At 42.0% G+C, this 20,819-nt stretch overlaps 1 protein-coding gene across 16 annotated transcripts in view; it reads right to left on the reverse strand.

Annotated features, from left to right (window-relative positions):
• The window catches only part of srcin1 (SRC kinase signaling inhibitor 1), a 366,662-nt gene that overhangs the window by 165,187 nt on the left and 180,656 nt on the right, over positions 1 to 20,819 (reverse strand). For 2 of the 16 annotated variants that reach the window (XM_062984356.1, XM_062984355.1), the window contains exon 1: positions 1,039 to 20,463. The exons of the other annotated variants lie outside the window; for them this stretch is intronic. The gene's annotated coding sequence lies outside the window, so the exon portion shown is untranslated. Of the gene's footprint in view, positions 1 to 1,038; positions 20,464 to 20,819 lie in introns of those variants that run through there. 16 annotated transcript variants of the gene reach the window in all.

A 20,819-nucleotide genomic window follows, 5' to 3' on the forward strand; every position in this document is an offset into this window, starting at 1 on the left:
TGAGGATTTTTTTTCTGTGTTTTTTTTTCTGTGAGAACATACTGCAAGTTGCTTCTGGTGTGAGAGAATTGGCCATCTACAGAGACGTTGCCTGGGGAATGCCCGGATGTGTTAGCATCCTGCTGGGCGGCTTCTCTCATGTCCCGAAAGCTAGAGCTGACGGACAGAAGCTCACTCTGTCTCACGGATTCGAACCAGCAACCTTTAGGTCAGCAACCCAACCTTCAGCTCAGCAGTTCAGCTGGCACAAGGGTTAAACCTGCTGCGCCACCACGGCTACATTGCAAGGATAAAATGATATCATATCTTTACACAGTTCTTGTGAGTTCCTGGGAGGTTGAGTGACCTCACAAACCTCAACAAATCCTGCCTTTTCCTGCATGTCTTGAGAGACGACTACTACACACAAACACACCCACTTCTCTTACAATTACTCCCAAATACTGTCCATTTGGAGCCAAATCCTGGAGTTTTGCCTTGGCTCTGCCTCACCGGCATGACACAAATATGGACTGACACCTTCTCTCTCCATTCCTTCTTTCCCCACAGTAAAAATATATACATACATAGAGAAATCCAAAAATCTCATGCTCTGGAGAAAACGGCATACATACAAATGGATCTACAGGGTACGCAGTAACGCAGTGATCCCTTATATCCCCTCATTCTGCAACCCCATAGGACCGATTGTGGCATGCTTTTCATTTAGATCCGGCTTTCTCAGACTTTGGATGATGATGTGTGTGATGTGGGGGAGGGAGGGGGTGAGACTATCAACCAGTTCTGCTGTTGCACAGTTTGGTGCAGTGATCGCATTACAGGAGGGATTGGAAATGGCACGGGCTTGGAAAGGAAAGGGACAAAAAAAGGGAGGGTTTTGTTTCCCCCCTTAACTCACCTTCAACATACAGAGATGCGGGGAAGGATATACTTTGATGCCTGCAGGAATATGAGCATCAAGGTTGCATATTCCTGCGTTTGCTGGTGCATCCCCCTTCCCCTCCCCGCTCCTGTCCTTTGCTTCCACCTCCTCCTTACCTGCCACAGGTTAGTCCCAGCCTGGCCAATGCACAGAGCCTTCAGCCTCCTCCATCCCCAAGCCTCCAGCCCGGCCGACACAATGGGAGGCTGCAGTGTCTATAAATTCATCCGTCAGCAGCTCTCGGTTGCCTTTTTCTCCGCACTCCTCTCTGCTGCTGATGCTGATGCTGCTTCTCCGGTTTGCAGAGGTGATGGGGAAGAGGAGGCGATGATGCGTGGGTTCGGAGGGGCAGAAAGAGGCTCGGTGCAAATGCGGACACCCCTTTCCCTTCCCCAACTTCCTACTCCATTACATCCCTGCCATCGCAGCCCCCCCAAGCCTGACCTTAGCAATGTGAGCCAGCTTCCTCTGGGCTTGCTTATAAAGACGGCACAGTCGCCGTGGCAACCAGGACTCCACCTGTCTTTTCAGACGCTGGGCAGGAATCCTGCGGGATGGAAGCACGCGGGTTCGAATCTAGCCCTGGCTGGGTTTGCGAACCATTGTTGTTGTTGTTGAACAAGTGCTATGGAATGCTGGCAGTTTGAAAAGGTCTTTCTTTAGCCTTCTCTTCGGCCCCTTCTACCGTGTCATATAAAATCCAGATTATCTGATTTGAACTGCAGACCGAAAGGTCCCAGGTCCAAAACCGGGGAGCGCCCGCTGTTAGCTCCAGCTTCTGCCAACCTAGCAGTTCGAAAACATGCAAATTTGAGATCAATAGGTACCGCTCCGGCGGGAAGGTAACGGCACTCCATGCAGTCATGCCGGTCACATGACCTTGGAGGTGTCTACGGACAGCGCCGGCTCTTCGGCTTAGAAATGGAGATGAGCACCAACCCCCAGAGTCGGACACGACTGGACTTAGGGAAAACCTTTACTGTAGAGCGCTGTTAAAGCACTGAGCTGCTGAACCTGTGGACCGAAAGGACCCTGAAAATAAGGCAGTGTCTCATATTAATTTTTGCTCTCAAAGGTATCCTAGGTCTTATTTTCAGGGGTGTCTTATTTTTCCATGAAGAAGAATTCAAATTTATTCTTGAACAAAAAAAAATGAACATTTATTATATACTGTATAGTAGTTGTCATCACAAACCAGCATAACCAGACAAAGTGTGAATCCTCTCAAGAATTCCTTGTTATTATGAGGGTTGAATGAAAAATAATGCCTCCACCTTCATTACTAGAGTTTGGATGGGAATATTTTAATAAATCAAACGCAGAAATAATCCTCAGAATGTGCTCTTTAACTACCACTATTCACTTTTTCACATAATCACCAGACAATTGGATACATTTCTGCCAACGATGAACAAGTTTTCTAAAGCCATCATGGAAGAAGTCAACACTCTGTTTCCGCAACCAGTGTCCCACAATACCCGTCGTGTACAGATCTTCCAATAGCCAAGCAAAGCAATAATGTGACCCACACATTCTTGTGAAATGCTGATTATGCTTGAAATTTCTGTCTGAGTGATACGACGATCATCCTGAATCAATCTGTCAACCTTTTGCTTGTGAAACCTAGTGGTTGCTGTCACAGGACGTCCAGCTTTGTTTGTCACACAAGTCAGATGTTCCCACCTCAACATCTTTAAACTTACTCGCCCAATGATGCACAGTATTCACATCAACACAATCACCATAAACAGCTTGCATTCTCCGATGAATCTCCTTTGGGGTGACACCTTCTGCTGTCAAGAATTCAATGACTGCATGTTGCTTAAGTCGCATTGACCGACCGTCTACGCAGGGTTCCATACTTCGCACTTTAACAACACAACTGTTCAATGCTAAGGCTTCCTGCCAAATGGAACTGTAGAGGAGAGTCTACTGAACAAGCCAGTATCTGCCGCATACCAGTAATGCCATCTGTTGAGGAGTTACGAAGGTGGAAGCATTACTTTTCATTCAACCCTCACACCATTATTTCAATATATAGCAATCTATAGTACATACGTTTACCGATCCTGAATGCTTCTGGAACATGGCCATACAGCCCGGAAAACACACAACAACTCTGTGATCCCACCCATGAAAGCCTTCAACAACGCATCACAATATCTCGGCAGAAGTAAGGTTTTGGGAAGAGAGGAAGAATCTGCAATGTTCATTCTAGTTTGGACTACAACTCCCATCCCTTTGGATTGATAGGAGTCGGAATCACAAAAGGAGCATTGCCTTAATTCTGTCCTGATATCACTGGCTACTGGGTGAGGTGGGAGGATTAGGAACAGACTGTGGGCTTTATTAATACTTGGTGATCTGGCATGCCTCGTTGTTCATTATTAAAATTCAGCGAGTGAAGCTGACAACGGTGTGATAAAGGCCTCATCAGGAACCATCCAGACTAGAAAGGCATGAATCTTAACAAATGAGCTAAGTGCATGGGGGTTATGTTACTGTTTAGAATGAAGATTAAGGGCTCTGTGCTCAGAATCTGCATAGGGGAAGGGGAGGAATTTGAAGGGGGTTTGGTGAGAAGAAAACACTGCCATAAGGCAAGATGAAGCAACTGCCTCAAGTAACCGATTCTATATACCATTAATAAGGCAGCAGGATAATAAAAGTCGGACCTCTTCTTCCCTAGCTCCTTCCTAAAAATATTGCATGTAAATCCTGAACTCCTAACACATCGGGCGCATTAAGCCACAGTTTGCTTGTTTCATTTGGAAGTTGAAACCGCAGTAGGGGTTTTAAATAATCACTGGAGCAAATCATGATATAATTTGAAGCCATGGGGTCCAATCCTTCAGTGCACTTACATTTTAGAGTCAAAGGCAAGCACATAGATACAAATAGGCACAAAGCTATCTCGAAGTACTCATTCTTGACCAACCACCCCCATGTCCCAGGTCTTAGGAAATCACACACCCCTGGCTGGAATGGGTCATATTGTACTAAAATGCAACTAGCCACCTGGAAGATATATTCTTAATGGAAAGATAGAACTAAAAAGAGCTGTGTCTTTGGTTTGTACATGTGTCAAACTCAAGGCCCATGGACCAAATCCAGCCCAGCATGTCTTTTTATGGGGCCCTCCAGAGGCTGGACTACAACTCCTGTATTTCTCATCATTAGACATCATGACTACAGCTGATAGGAGGCTGTGATACAGTAACATCTGAAAGGCTACCTTTGTTCTCTTTAGTCAAAAGAGTGGGGTTTGAATTTAAATACAAGGCTTGTGGATATGATGTCTGACTTTAAAACGTCCTTAACTGTTACTCAATCTCAGAGCCACAAGTGCTGTTGGGTTGCAATTCCCATTATCCCCAGCCTACATGCAGATATTCAAAAGTGATGGGAGTTGTTCTTCAATAATATCTGGGGACCCAAACAGGGTAAAACTAAAGGGCACCAACCACTATGTAAATATATATATATATATATACACAGTAGGTGACCCTCTGTATCTACTGATTTTCCATCCCTGGATTCAACTGCCCTTTAATGCAACCATAAAGTTGATGTGACCTTTAATGAAAATGAGTTTGACACTTCTGATCTAAAACTAAGACCCACTATCAGTCAATTTAGAACTGCTAGATGTAGAAAACTTCCTGACTGGAAGGTCAGCAGTTCGAAGCTGCAGGTAGGGGTGAGCTCTGGCTGTCAGCCCTAGCTCCTGCCAACCTAGCAGTTTGAAAACATGTCCTGCAAGTAGATCAATATGTATTTTGCCATGCTGGCAAAACACGACCTGGAAGGTCTATGGACGACAGGCTCCTCGGCATGGAAAATGGAACAAGAGCACCTTCCCATGGCCAGAGTTGAGCATTACTTACAGACACTAAAGTTGGAAAGGGAAACTTTTGCCTTTGTATGTCATTGTTCTTTGTATAAAAGGCATTGAATGTTTGCCTATATATGTGTATACTGTAATCTGCTCTGAGTCTCTTTGGGGAGGTAGAGAAGAATATAAAGAAAGTGTATTATTATTATCACCATCACCATCACCATCATCATGGGCTGTGCTGGGTAAGGTTTCCAGAAATTGAAGCCCAAAGCAGCTGAAGCATCAAAGTGGAGAACCATCGACTTGGTAGAAACACACCTTTCCATGGTGGCAAAAATCAGTTTTGTGATACAGGGCTAAGCTTTTGAGGTAGGGCTGTATGGGTGACTTGAGCTTGCTGAAATAAATGACCCTATTTGTTTTATATCTGTGTAGATATATCAGCAAATTTGTATCCTAGTCATTAGTATTTTTCATCTTGATGCTTCCTAAGTACCCCTTCCTTTGGGTGGAGATGTGCGGATTATCCAGTCTCATAAAAGTTATTGGATTGCAACTTCCAGTATTCATCATCACTGGCTATCTGAGTTGAGCTGGTGAAACCTGCGATCCTATAACATCTGCAAAGCCATGATTATCATCCTGTCTTTAGGAGTACAATTTTTACACTTTAATAGCAAAAGAACAAATTCTGGCATGTCGCACTTGAGTGATAGAAGTTGTATCGAAATCCCTTCTTCTGTTTTCAGAGGTACCAGAAAGAAATACCTGCCACTTTGCTTCTGGCTGTTTAATAGAGACCTGAGAAATTGACTTATACTAAGTTGGAACATTGGATCATCTAACCGAGCTGCGAATAAGACCTCAGTATTTTTTTAAGGACCCTAAAATCTGCTGAATGTAGTTGGATGCAAAATGGGAGCATGGCTGGTGCAGTCAATTACCTGCCAGAGTTTGGAAAAATTATGGGATGGGAGAACTACAAACTACTGGAATGCTTGCTTTCAATAAGTGCATTGAAATAAGTGCCAGGCCCTGGTTAGCCAGAGTGTGCATTTACATCAGACATGGGCAAACTTCGGCCCTCCAGGTGTTTGGACTTCCATTCCCACAATTAAAGTCCAAAACATCTGGAGGGCCGAAGTTTACCCATGCCTGATTTACACTGTAGAATTAAGGCAGCTTGACATTGCTTTCACTGCCATGGCTCCATGCAATGATATCATGGAGTTGCAGTTTTACAAGGTCCTTACCCTTCTCTGTCAAAGAGTGCTGGTACCTCACCAAAGGGTAACTTCCACAAGTCCATAGTATTGGGCCATGCAATTAAAATAGTATCGAATTGCATTAATTCTACACCCGAGACTCATCTTAGAGCATAGACTATTACGATGGGAATGATTATAAAGACTATCTAAATGCAGGGCCTGGAATACAGGGTCTAATATTCTGATTCCTTGACAGATGGCTTCCCAGCCACCCCAACACACCTTTACTGAATAAGGGCTTATTACTTCCCAAGGCACTCTCTTCAACTATCAGACTGCATTATGAAGTTTTTCCTAACGATTAATCAATTCATCTAGCTTAGGGAAGAAAAATGTATGACTCTCCAGATGTTATTGGGATTGCAACTCCCCTCATACCATTAGCAGCAATAGCTAGAGCTGATACAAGTTGCAATCCAACCACATCTGAATGGCTACGTGTTCCACAAACCTGATCTAGTTGACCAAGCAACTGCTTTCCAAGGGTTCAAATAGTAAACTTGCCTTGCCTATCATGGAGATATCAGGCATAATAACCAGAGCAGCTGCATGCAGATGATGTGTTGTACCAATAAGGTACAAATACTCCTCAATCTGGGCGTATCAAAATAATAACATAGGCAGGACAAGGATTAAGTAATGGGGAAAAGATAAAGTACAGATAAGCCACCCTATTGCTCCAGCTTCAATAAAACCCCACCTAAAGTAGGGCTTTGGTGTATAACCCAGGCCCCTTCCATACAGCTGAATAAAATCCCACATTATCTGCTTTGAACTGGAATATATGGCAGTGTAGACTCAAGCCCCTGGTGGTGCAGTAGATTAAACCGCTGAGCTGCCGAACTTGCTGACCAAAAGGTCGCCAGTTTGAGTTTGGGGAGTGGGGTGAGCTCCCACTGTTAGCCCCAGCTTCTGCCAATCTAGCAGTGTGAAAACATGCAATGTGAGTAGATTAATAGGTACCACTCCAGCAGGAAGGGAACAGTGCTCCATGTAGGTATGCCAACCACATGACTTTGGAGGTGTCTATGGACAACGCCGGCTCTTCGGCTTAGAAATTGAGATGAGCACCATCCCCAGAGTCGGACATGACTAGACTTAATGTCAGGGGAAAACCTTTACTTTAGGCTCGGGTAACCCAATTGTGGGATGTTCTGCCTTGATATTCTGGGCTATATGGCTGTGTGGAAGGACACCCAGTCTGGCTCATGGCTCTCCATGAGATTTCAGTGGTGGACTCATTGGATACTTAGCTCTGACCCAGAAGGATTCTCCATATAGAATAGATGATTCTTTCTAAATGTGAGTCCCTTTGGGTAGATTAAGGTGATGGTAGATTCTAAAACATTTGCACATTTTCAAACGCCTATATAAATGACTAATTATTGTAACTGCGGGGATTAACTGGAATATAATGAAAACAATATTTCTGCAGGTTCCTTTTGGCAAGCAGACATTTCAGGGACCTGGGAGGAACTTCAGGCTCCTACTTAAAAGGTATTGTTTAAATCTGAGTGGGGCTGACTCTTCCTTTTCATTTTATTTACTTTAATTTCCTGACAGCTGTAAAAACTCAGTTGTGAAAAAGCCCATTAACCCTCTTTATTTGGCCTTTTCCAGTGTACTTCTTTTCCTCCCCGCCTACTGTAAACTCCTCCAACTGTTATGCACTTTGCGGGTGTTTAGAACAGAGATTTAATGTTGTTGTCATGTTTTTTTGCTGCAGCATTAAAAAAAATCCACATACATTGCTCCCTACATGTAGCCCTCCCTAATTTTTCTACCATTTCCAGCCTCCAAGGGCATTGATAAGGGAAGCAATTTGGGTCTTTATGCTGTCACATTTTCTCTACAGAGGTAAAGGTTAGGTGGGTGTCTGTAATCTTGCATTTATCGGTGTTATAAGTGTATGCATGAAGCTTTGTATGTTGATTTTTTGGTAAATGGATGGTTTTATAATACACCCCAGACTGGCACATGCCACCGAGATTTCAGCTGATGTGAACATTTTCAAAGCAATTTTGAAAACAACAAGAATAGCAGAAGGGGGACAATGATACAAGCATTTCAAAATTACAGTATTTTTCTTCTTTTTTCAACTGCCATTTCAATCCCACTGAGGAACAGTTTGGATTACACTAAAGACATCTGAAGGATAGAGAGTCCTTTCACACTGTAAAAGGGCCGCTCTTTAGCTTCAGGTGGGAGGGGGGAATGAGACTGTTAGAAATCACTGGCCATGTCTGAAATTTTGAGAACATACAGGTGCACACACACAAGTAGGGCTGGCAAATTGTGGTTGGATTCATCCACTTTTATTTCTCAAATGAAAAATACACATGCTCTAGAACTATACACACTTATAGGAATTAGCTCCTTTGAATTCCGTGAGCCTTAAGTCTGAATAGATATTCACAGAGTTTAATTTGAAGAACCTCGTTCTACCACAGGGTCCTAATCCTGATGATGGGAGAGAAAAGCACACAGAGGAAAGAATGCTCCTTTATGCAGAACTCTTGATTTATCTGCCTGCTGTGAGTCTCGCTGAAACTTGAAAGATTGCATATTCTTGTATCTTTCTGATTTTTTTTCCAGGAAAAGATACTTTACATACAAATGAAAATCTCAGCGACTTAGGGTCTTTTATGGAAGAGCAGGAGCCCCGGTGGCGAAGTGTGTTAAAGCACTGAGCTGCTGAACTTGCAGACCGAAAGGTCCCAGGTTCAAACCCCGGGAGCGGTGTGAGCAGCCGCTGTTAGCTCCAGCTTCTGCCAACCTAGCAGTTCAGAAACATGCCAATGTGAGTAGATCAATAGGTACCGCTACGACTGGAAGGTAACGGCGCTCCATGCAGTCATGCCGGCCACATGACCTTGGAGGTGTCTACGGACAACGCTGGCTCTTTAGCTTAGAAATGGAGATGAGAACCAACCCCCAGAGTCAGACATGACTGGACTTAACGTCAGGGGAAACCTTTACCTTTACCCTTATGGAAGAGCAAAAAAAGATGAAAAACTAAATCCCCCAAGAGTAAGCAAAACCAGTAATATTATTTGGTACTGTTCCATTATCCAGGCGCTAGAGAGAGAAGGATAGTTCAATCATGGGGGAGCTGAAGGAGGAAAACCATTTTCCACGTTTTTGCTGGTTATTTTCCTCTCCCCCCTTCCCATATAATAAATGAGGATTGTTTGGATGACGAGGACATGGGTGGGGGGAATAACAGGAACACAGGGAGAAATGGTTCTCCTCCTTCAACCAACCCTCCACCCCCATAAAATAGACTATTCTTCTCTCTCTAGTGCCCCCTAGTGGCCTCCGCCCAGATAATGGAACAGTACAGATTTTTTTTCTCTCAACATTGACTTTTAATCCAGAGCACTGAAGACTCTGTAAAATGCAGGGATGTCCCAAGCAAAGCATTTAGCTTTTTGTGTGTGTCAGGAGTGACCTGAGAAACTCCAAGTCCAAGAGAATTTGCTGTCTGCAAGGACGTTATCCAGGGGATGCCCAGATGTTTAATATTTTACCATCCTGTGGGAAGCTTATCTCATGTCCCGCATGGGAGGCTGGAGCTGACAGACGGGAGCTCACCCCACTCCCCAGATTTGAACTGCCAACCTTTTGGGGTCAGCAGTCCTGCCAGCAAAAGGGTTTAACCCATTGCGCTATCAGGGGCTCCTAAGCATTTAGCTGCCTGAGATGAAAGACAGCATGATTACCCTTCCCCAAACATGTACATAGGAATTGAATACTACTTCATTGAAGGCTGACAAGATAGTGTTATTTGCAGCAACTGAAATAGGTGAGTTTAGGGGATCTGGAACAGGCTGTGTGATGTATAATAAAGGGAGAAGACCATTGGTGCTAAAGAGGATCAGTCAACTCCTCTTTCTCAACATCTGCTAAGCAGTTTATCCCCTTACTGAATGGCAGCATGACTATTAAAAACATGTATCAGGATTTGTGAGCTCCACTATGATGTTAACTTAGCATTTTTATTGTTCCTGCACCCCAAATGCAACCCCCTAAATAGAAAGACCTTGAAGTGCTCAACTTGAATCAGAAAACAAGCTTCTCACAGAGGCTTTGTGCCTTTTTTCTCTTTACATCTCCCTCCATCTCCATCTCCCCCTCCTCTTCTCTCCTTCTCCTCCTCAAGCAAAGTCAGGAGTCTTTTACTGTTAAACATTCCCATTTCAAATTATCTCTCTCCCATCTGGATCTTAAATTAGCTGAGTGTTTCTTTTTTCCTTTTTTATTGTTGTTGTTGATTCGCCTGATAGATGTCTGCACTATTATACATATGCCTCTCCCTTGCTTTCACCTTCCCATCTCTCCACCAGTTCCATAGATGCACGATTAAAATTAACTTCGCACTCATATTTTTTTCTGATTGCATCGCATATTACAGCAGTGCAAGAGCCGTGTTGAACAAAGCTCTGACATTTGCAAAGCATTTCTATTCACGTCAAGGGCCCTTTTTACCTTCCCCCATCCTTTTCAACAAGAGGCTAACCTCTGAAGCAAAAAAGAAGAAGCGAGATTCCTCATAGCCTCCTTCTTAACAGAATAAAACGTTTTACAAAAAAACGGATATTAAAGAAAAACTTGAGCTAAGTATCAACGGTGAAAAAGGTTTTAATCTCCCCTGTGATGCATTTTGCAATGTCATTTAAAAGTCGCTGTTCACTTAACTTCCATTTTGCACATATTGGTCTACATTTAGGAGCACGCTTTCGCTGCCTGTAATCCTTCAAATCAATGGCGATTCATGTTCACCAAGTGCTTATTTCCTCAGGCAGCAAAACCTGGAGACTTTTGAAAATTCAGAATATAACTTCTGGCCTATGCTCATTTAACTTAGAAGGATCACAAGTTGCACTAGTCCATTCAAGGGCAAAGTGCTTAGCAATCAGGGCTAGAAAATGTATCCATCCTGTTGGTTCAATCAATTAGCAAAAGCTTTAATTGCAAATTGACATTCCACTCTGCTTTGATCAGTGACTCAGAAAAACATGGTGGTGTTTGAAGGGCACGTTATGGTGCAGGTAACCTTTCTCTTCCTCCATTGCAAAATCTGTTTCAAGAGTACACACACTCTCTCTCCTTTCCTAACAATAATAATAGGCCTTGTACCTGTAATTGCTATCGCTGCTATCGTCGTATGTGAAATCACACACATTGGTTGTTTTAAGCTTGTAATAAACGTGTTGTGAAACTTCACGGATGAGTAATGTGTTTGAGAATGATCCACACCTCCATTCACTTTGCATGTCCGTACAGTGTGCATGAGTATTATGTGTTTAAAGATGATCATTTCAAGAGTCCGTGTTACAGCAGGGAACCACTTGCAAGCTACATATACCATCAACAACAATATTTATTATGGTCCATAGACCCATCAGCTATATATACCAGAAAAACAAAGACTATGGGTTTTGTGGCCATGTTCTAGCAGCATTTTTTCCTGACATTTTGCCTGCATCTGTGGCTGGCATCTTTAGAGGATCCTTTAAAATGCCAGTCACAGATACAGGCAAAACAGCAGGAGAAAAATACTGCTAGAACACGGCCATACAACCTGGAAACCACACAACACCCCAGTGATTCTAGCTGTGAAAGCCTTCGACAATACAAAGACTATGAGATTCTTGAGGAAAGTATATCAAAGCCAAAACCAGAGTTTTATTAAGCCCAGACATTCAGAGTATAGTCACGTGAAAGTGGACAATGGGACCGATGTGGTTGCCTTACATATTTCTAGCATTAGTTCTCTATGGATGAATGCAGTAGCATGAATCTCCACAAATAAGCATTTGCAAGTCATTTAATACATCAAACAAATGGCATTTGTTACTCCACCCAGCATGGTGTAGTAGTTTTGAGTGTTGGACTACAACTTGGGAGAACAGGGCTGTATTCCTCGCTCATCCATGGAAAGCCACTGGAAAACTTTGGATGAATCACAAACTCTCCTCTTCAGAAAAACTTGCTATCAGGCCATCTTGGGATTGCCATAAGCCAGAAATAACTTGAAGGTACACAATAAACAACACCCATTTAACCAAGAACCAAGCTGCAGTTAGAAAGTCACTATGACACCCCATAGAGATAAAAATATTCAATTATTTTATTATAGCAAGTTAGGACAAATAATTTCCAGTTTGCCACAGAGAAAACATTTATGTGTAGTTCTCCCTCAGTATATACACTCTGAAGTGTCTGGGAGTAATTATTTTATACAGATATACTTGTAGGTTTTCCTGCACAAAAAATGTTTTGATTTTTGCATTAAAAAACCCATTTGTGCTTCCATATAGTCATGTGCATGGGCTTTTGTGTAAGACTGTTTTTTGTGTGCATGCAAATCCCAGCCATCTTGTGAGCAGGTTAACACACAGCTACAATAGTTTTCAGTGGTTTTGCAGGGAATATATAGTTCTTTTACACCAATGGTTCCCAACCTTTGGGCCTCCAGATGTTTTGGACTTTAGCTCTCACAATTCCTAACAGCTGTTAAGTTGGCTGGAATTTCTGGGAGTTCAAGTCCACTGCTTTACACAAATGGATAACTTCTATTCAAAGAGTCATGAGAATTTCTGTACAAAATAACTACTCTAAATTTTTAGCATGTGTAAGTAAAAACTCACCAAAGTATTTGCCACTGTGAAATTGTCCCTAACCCATTTTTCAGGAAAAAAAGAATAATAGTGAGCATTCTATTTCTTTTGCACCAAGTTGAAATCTATTACCTTGTACACAAGAAAAGTGTTTACTACTATCAATACAGAAGGATAATTCCCTTCAAACATCCATACTATAGTAGGACACTTTCAATGTGCCATAGGATTTGGACTCAACATAAGCATAAGCAACAGAATGTTCTGAAAAATATGGAAATACAAATCATTATTTGGAAGGAAGTGCTGATCAGGCCACAAAATCACTTTGTTCTGATTGAATTGAAGGTGCAATGGGGTTAGTAAAGTACACAGAGTCAACCAGCATCCCTCACTGAAGTTACAACTATCAGAAATGTCTTGAAGGACACAGAACAAAGGAGAAGAGAACATGTTATCTCATAAAACCAATCAGGCACAGCAGAAAGCTCCAAGAGATGACAGACAGGGCAGAAGGCGATGTGAGCTTCTAAACTCTTTCAGGGATCGCATAACATTAGGGCAACACTGAAATAGCTGACAAGCATGTTCAGAGAAGACAAGGAAAGACTTCACAACATTAGAAAGTCAAGGACATTTTGCATTTGACACCTGGTAGCAAGCCACTCAGAGCAGCTGAAATGTGTTCCATTTAGCCGTGTAGGACATCTTTGTTGGTAGCTTACGAGTAGCTTCTATATGGATGAAATACAGCCTGTGAAATGTGTGCTTGAAGGATTCTTCACATAGTTGAGTTACAAGGTGGAAATGTCTAGATGCCTTACCTTGTCATTCTTCATTGTGAAAAAGCCTGGAAGACAGAGCCACATGAAAAGAGAGATCTGCTTGTTGTCACTGTGGCTGTAAGATTTGTTCACTACCATACTGACTGCTACATGGTGTAAGGAACAGGTTCTAGTTCTGTGAGCTAATTTTGGGGTGAAAATGTTTTAGAAACTAATTTGTTGATGAACCTTCATCATCAGCATGGTCAACAAAGTGACTGAAGTAGTTGTTGCTATGAGACTGAGGTAAATTGTTTTGCGAATGCTGCGTGCATTGATAGCAACCAGGCATCTTCTTTTGGGAAGAATAATCTCTTAGACACAATCTAAATGTTGAGAGATATTCCCACCATATGCACTTAAGTATGTGCCAATAAAGTCTATGAATTAGGATGGCAAAAATTAGGATGACAGGGGCTTCAAGTTGTTTCCAATTTATGGCAATGCTAGGGTGAATTTATCATGGGGCTTTTCCTAGCAACATTTGTTGAGAAATTGTCTGCTATGGTCTTCCTCAGAGGCCCAGAGACTGAGGCTCAAGATCACCCAATGCTTTCCATGGCCAAGTGGGGATTCAAACCCAGGTCAACCATTACAATGCACTGGATTTCATCCATGGGAACTAGAAAATGTATTTCCCAAACCTTGGTTTAAAATTCTAATCACAAAACTGCACTGCGGTAATGTGAAACTTTAAGTTACTTATACTTTGCCTTTCTTACTAATAATAAATAAATAAATAATAGGGTTTTTTTCTATCCCGCCACCATCTCCCCGAAAGGACTTGGGGTGGCTAACATGGGGCCGAGCCCAAAACAGAAATAAAGAGTAACAGTTTAAAACACATATCAGTAACTAAAAGCAATGAAACAACAATCAAATAAAATAATCGGTTAAAACATAATATACAATAAAACATATAATGACCAAGCAAAATGAGGTAATGATACAAACGTCAACCACTACGGATAAAATAAAATACACAATTTCAAGGCCTTTTAATAAAGTGCATGGACAAGTGTCAGAGAGTCGGCTGGGATAATGTGGGGTAGGATAAATAGGAAGGAGATAAAGTGCTAGAAGTCATGTGTCAGAGATAGGGGTCTATCATGTTGGTGGTTTCTTCCAGGATTGAGCCTTCAAATTTGAAGCAGCCTTGGCTCTTATATGAAGGATAAGCCTGTCAATGGGTGACAACAGAGATACATAGAACCATCAGGTTCAAAGGATGCATACTCATAGATAACCATGGCTAAGAAAAGAAAAAGTAATGGCTATCTACAGCATATTACTTTAAAATTAGTCTTTCCTAAGTTGGAATTGTCCAGGAGTGTTAAAGTGCAACTTCCATAATTACTAAGCAGTAAAACCATGCTGGATCCAACAAATCTGAGTGGAAAGTGTGTTGTGTGTCTATTATGCAATATAATGCAGTTTCATAATGCAGTTTAACTGGATTGAACTGCATTATATGGCCGTGTAGACTCATATAATGCAGTTCAATGCAGTTAAACTGCATGATATGGCACGGTGGATGGGTTCTGTGTCTTTGTCATCTGTTGACTGATGGCAATGCTATTAATTTCATGGGGTTTTCTTAGGCAAAGTTTATTTGATATTATGTTTGTAAGATTCCCACAGGATGTTACACAAAACAGATCTAAAATATGATCCCAAAGTGTCACCCACAGGTGTCATGAAAAAGCTCTCATGGTGTCCTCTATAGTAACATGGTTAAGCTACTTCTGTTGGATAGGATATAAGGCATTAACCTTTGATCCAGAACTACCTCGTCAGTTGTGGAAAGAATGCTGCTAATAAATAGCAACTACACAACTGGTAATTGCATCAGAATGAAGCATTGTGGCAGCAGTGACAAGCGTCTAGTTCAGTGGTTCTCAACCTGTGGGTCCCCAGATGTTTTGGCCTTCAACTCCCAGAACTCCTAACAGCTGGTAAACTGCATGAGATTTCTGGGAATTGTAGTCCAAAACACCTGAGGACCCACAGGTTGAGGACCACAGTTCTAGGGGATCTTCAAAAAAAAAATCCAGCTTGAAACTAAAACTATGATGTGATGACAAAAATGAAAGGTAGTCGCAAATCATATACAGTAATAACCCTGTAACCTGGTGACCTGAAGATCTAAGCATACATCACTAAAATTATCAGTTCCCATGAAGTGGTAGAACACAGGTGATGGGGCTTTCTAGTAGTGAAAAAATTGAATAATATATTTATTTGTTCAGTTAAAAAAACTACCCAGATTGACAGGTGTATATGACGCCATATATAATCTTTTGTTACTGCAAAAATACGCAGCTAGATTTCTTTCTGGAATACTCTTTTTCTAAGAGTATTAAAAATGATTCTAACATGCTCCAACACTGATTACTTAGAAATCACAGTCAACATAATTTATTATTCTTGAACCCTTTACATAGATAGGAGCCCCTTTAGGTGTTGTTGGATCACAACTGCCATCTTCCTAGTGAGTCAAAGTTCAAGCATGTCTGATGGGATGCTGCTTTCCTAGATATGTAATAAAGAAAATGCACTAAAGTTGCTTATTTGTGGGTATTTGCAAACCTCGAGTCAGTGGTGGGACCATTGTGGGTCCTCTTTATATTAAGTCAGTGCTCAGGTTGAGGGAATGAGATTCAATCTGGTGGAAAGAGGATCTATAAATACCTCCACCAATGTGGTCTTTGGCTTTCCAACATCATCATGACAGACAGAGAAAAAAGACACAGAGACATAGCTTTGTTCTTACTGCAGTAATCTACCACACAACTGTCTGACCAAAATCAACTGGTAAAAACACATGTCTTTTTGCTCTTTCCCTATAAATGCCACCAGAAATACTGACTATAACAAGATGCCTTTACTTCCAAGTGGAAGGACTGAGGTGTACAAATTGGAAACTGTGAATCCATGGAAATGTGATTTGTAAAACAACCATGGTGGTACGACGTGATGCAAATTCAAATTGCACAGAGCAACTTTGTGAAATCAGATGGACTGCTAACCAGAAATTAATTAATCACTGCCACTTGGACTTGACTGATGCCTTCAAAGGGAGTTAGCTCAGGTTTCAAGTGCTAATCAAAGAAAAGCAGATTCTTGAACTGGATTTGCAAATTTGAAAGGCACTTTATATGTGTATGGCTTTTCTCTCTCCTTGCTAAAATGAGCCCCTTTTGCTTTTCCTGCCTGGTAGGTTCCAATAATAAGCTTCCTTTACATGAAACAGGCATGTGGGCAGGAAGTCTAGACATCTGCATCATGTCATATCATGAGGAATATGATTTCCTGAGGAGAAAAAGAGACTTGTTTTGAAATAATGAGCATTTCAGCTTCTCCCCCTTTTTTACAAACATGGAAAGAAATGGTCAAATTGCCATGGAGAAAAAATAAAGTATGTCATGACCAAGGTCAACTCCATCATTAGACAGAGTGAGGCAGAGGTCTTAAGCAGCTGAGTTGGTGTGTCATGAAGGTGAAGAAAATTTTTTAGTTACTGGGTTTTGTGATTGTTGTATGGTACTTGTTCTACCAAAGACACTGCTTTTGCTACTTTGTAGGAAGTGAAAGGTATTCTGTATATGAAATTTCTTTTTCAATGTGTACATATGTATCTTTAAATGAGCAGTCAACTTATGGTGAGACCATGAATTTTACAGGGTTTTCTTGGGCAAGGTATTGCCAATTCCACTAAAATATAGCCTATAGCCCCAATTATGCATCAGCAGTCTCCCAGCCAATTACTACCGTGTTTCCCCAAAAATAAGACAGTGTCTTATATTAATTTTTGCACCCAAAGATGCGCTAGGTCTTATTTTCAGGGGATGTCTTATTTTTCCATGTAGAAAAATTCATATTTATTGTTGAACAAAAATATTTGAACATTTATTATATACTGTATAGTAGTTGTCATTGCAAACCAGCATAACCAGACAAACTGTGAATCCTATCAAGAATTTCTTGTCACTACCATTATTTCCATGTACAACAATCTATGGTATGTACATTTACTGATCTTGCATGCTCTGGTGTTTTGTTTGGCGGGCATGCTTCCAAACAAAATTTTTGCTAGGTCTTACTTTTGGGGTGTAGTGGATTGAGTGTTGGGCTACAACATTGGGAAACTAAGGTTTGAATCCCCACTTAGCCATGGAAACTCACATGGTGACCGTGGGAACCTACACTTTCTCAGCCTCGGAGGAAGACAAAAACAATTCCTCAATAAATTATTGTAAGAAAAACCCATGAGAGATTCGTTTTGGGGTCACCATAAATCAGAAATGACTTGGAAGGCACACAAGACAAAGCCTCCTGCTCTTTCCATAGTTATGTGGAATGAGGTTTGCGTATCCAACCCCAAATCGTCACTTCTGCTTCTGAAATAACTGATACAAACCGTAACATATCTTGATTTGTTAGTTCAACTATGCAATTAAATTCAAAGAAATACAGGTCAATAACTAAAATAGAAAACCAATGATGCTATCGTACGTAAAGCCCGGGACAATGCAGGATTTAAGCAGAGAATAATCTTTCTACCGAGCCACCTTCACAGGTATTGCTTTTTCATCTCTCTGCAACAGATTTACTCAGTCAATTGGTTCTTCTGAAATAGTTTTTTGACATCCGGAGAATATTCCCTCCTGATCAAAACAAAATCATATCAGCTTGTGGATGCTGTGGTTATATTGCTTCTTTACGGGGTATTATTTTATCCACTGATACACAGAGAGATACACAGTGAAATACCAGCTTGTCTATCCTAATAGCAAACAATTTACTACAAATAAAGGAAAATTAATCAAAAACAAACAAAACAAGATTGCTTCTGTCTTCCAACTTCAGCAATAAGGTTGAACCCCACAGAACAAACCTTGTTGCAATGAATGGCAGCTGTGCCGGAGCATGATTTGGTTTTAATGGATTTGCTCAGGAAGACATCCTCCCGGATTGTGCCCACACTGTTTTCTAAAAGCCTGCACAAGTCCTAGAGGTTCATCTAGGAAGATCTCTCATGAATGTGGCCTAACACAACCTTAACAACCGTCTGTTGATGAAGAAGCACTCATTAAAAATTTACAGAGCCTGCAGTGCAAGAATGAGAGCAAAGTTGATTTGTAAGCAGCTCAGTGCTTGCCTTTTTATCATCCAGTTGTTACTAGCATCCAGCACAAGCCCTAGCGTGCCCACTACATGCACAGTGGGGCCAGCGGCTGAGGTGAGAGTTAAGGACCCATATCCAAGTGCAGCTGCCTGTCAAGAGTAGAAAAGCCATAGACAGATTTTAGTATTTTGCAGAGACTTCACTGACATGATTTCAAATACTGAGAGCTAAAAATGAGTGATAGATTTTTTTTCAAAAAACGTATTTAGACATTTCAAAAGAGGAATTCAAACCTAAGCAATCCCATGTTCTATTTGAAATGACATAGTCTTCTACCTATACATTCAGATGGATTTCTACCATGTATAACAGGGGTCCCCAAACTAAGGCCTGCAGCTTGCAGCTGCTGGGACCCTTGCTATAGAGAAATAAAGAAATAAAGGGGAAAAAAGAGAAGGAAGGAAAAAGCCACGAAGAAAGCCATGGGACATTGTGAGGTAGGCCCCTCTCAGAGCCCCTTCCTTTCCCTCCGTTACTAGCCGACTACACAACAGCAGCAAAAGTGATAGCTACACGTGCTCATCTTAGAATCAAAGAATCATAGAGTTGGAAGAGACCTCACCGCCATCCAGTGCAACCCTCTGCCAAGAAGCAGGAAACTCGCATTCAAAGCACCCCTGGCAGATGACCATCCAGCCTCTGCTTAAAAATCTCCAAAGAAGGAGCCTCCACCACACTCTGGGGCAGAGAGTTCAACTGCTGAACAGCTCTCACAGCAAGGAAGTTCTTCCTAATGTTCAGGTGGAATCTCTTTTCCTGTAGTTTGAAGCCATTTGAAGCCACTTTGAAGCTGTTTGAAGCTACTTAAAGAAGTAGCAGCCATTTTGTATCCCTCGGAAACAATTATGTCAAGGAAAAGAAAAATGGACACACTTGCAACACTTGTTATGATTGGCAGTGACTATCCCATCAGCCAAATGCTACTCTGCTGCTGAATATGTATGCCGGTGTGGACTACATTTCACCATGCTAAAACAGTGGATGTGGCTTTTAATGAGACATGCTGCATTATTACAGGATCTCTACGCCCTACTCTGCTGGAGAAATTATAATGTTTAGCCAGTACTATACCACCTGACATCCGTCGGGAAGTAGCAGCCAATAATGAAAGGATCAAGGCATTGACATCTCAAGCCCATCCTCTGTTCAGATATCAACCAGCAAACCAATGCTTTAAATCAAGAAATAGCTTCCAAAGATCTACAGAGATACCCGCAGAAATACTGTAGCAAGCGAGAGTGCAAAAGTGGCCGGTTAAAACCCAGAACCTCAATCAGTGGCTGATACCAGATGAGAAACTCCCTCCTGGGCACACAGAAGACTGAGCAACTTGGAAGGCGCTAAACTAACTGTGCTCTGGCACCACAAGATGCAGAGCTAGCCTTAAGAAATGGGGTTACAACATGTGAGTGTGGGAGAGCAAACATTAGAGAGATGGGCCGAAACTAACAAAATGAAGTTCAACAGGGACAAATGCAAGATACTTCATTTCGGCAGAAAAAATGGAAATCAAAGATACAGAATGGGGGACGCCTGGCTTGACAGCAGTGTGTGCGAAAAAGACCTTGGAGTCCTCGTGGACAACAAGTTAAACATGAGCCCACAATGTGATGCAGCAGCTAAAAAAGCCAACGGGATTCTGGCCTGCATCAATAGGGGAATAGCGTCTAGATCCAGGGAAGTCATGCTCCCCCTCTATTCTGCCTTGGTCAGACCACACCTGGAATACTGTGTCCAATTTTGGGCACCACAGTTGAAGGGAGATGTTGACAAGCTGGAAAGCGTCCAGAGGAGGGCGACTAAAATGATTAAGGGTCTGGAGAACAAGCCCTATGAGGAGCGGCTTAAAGAGCTGGGCATGTTTAGCCTGCAGAAGAGAAGGTTGAGAGGAGACATGATAGCCATGTACAAATACGTGAAGGGAAGTCATAGGGAGGAGGGAGCAAGCTTGTTTTCTGCTGCCCTGCAGACTAGGACACGGAACAATGGCTTCAAACTACAGGAAAGGAGATTCCACCTGAACATCAGGAAGAACTTCCTCACTGTGAGGGCTGTTCAACAGTGGAACTCTCTCCCCCGGGCTGTGGTGGAGGCTCCTTCCTTGGAGGCTTTTAAGCAGAGGCTGGATGGCCATCTGTCGGGGGTGCTTTGAATGT

This window comes from Anolis carolinensis, chromosome 6 (assembly GCF_035594765.1).
Source record: "Anolis carolinensis isolate JA03-04 chromosome 6, rAnoCar3.1.pri, whole genome shotgun sequence".
NCBI classification, from domain to species: domain Eukaryota; kingdom Metazoa; phylum Chordata; class Lepidosauria; order Squamata; family Dactyloidae; genus Anolis; species Anolis carolinensis.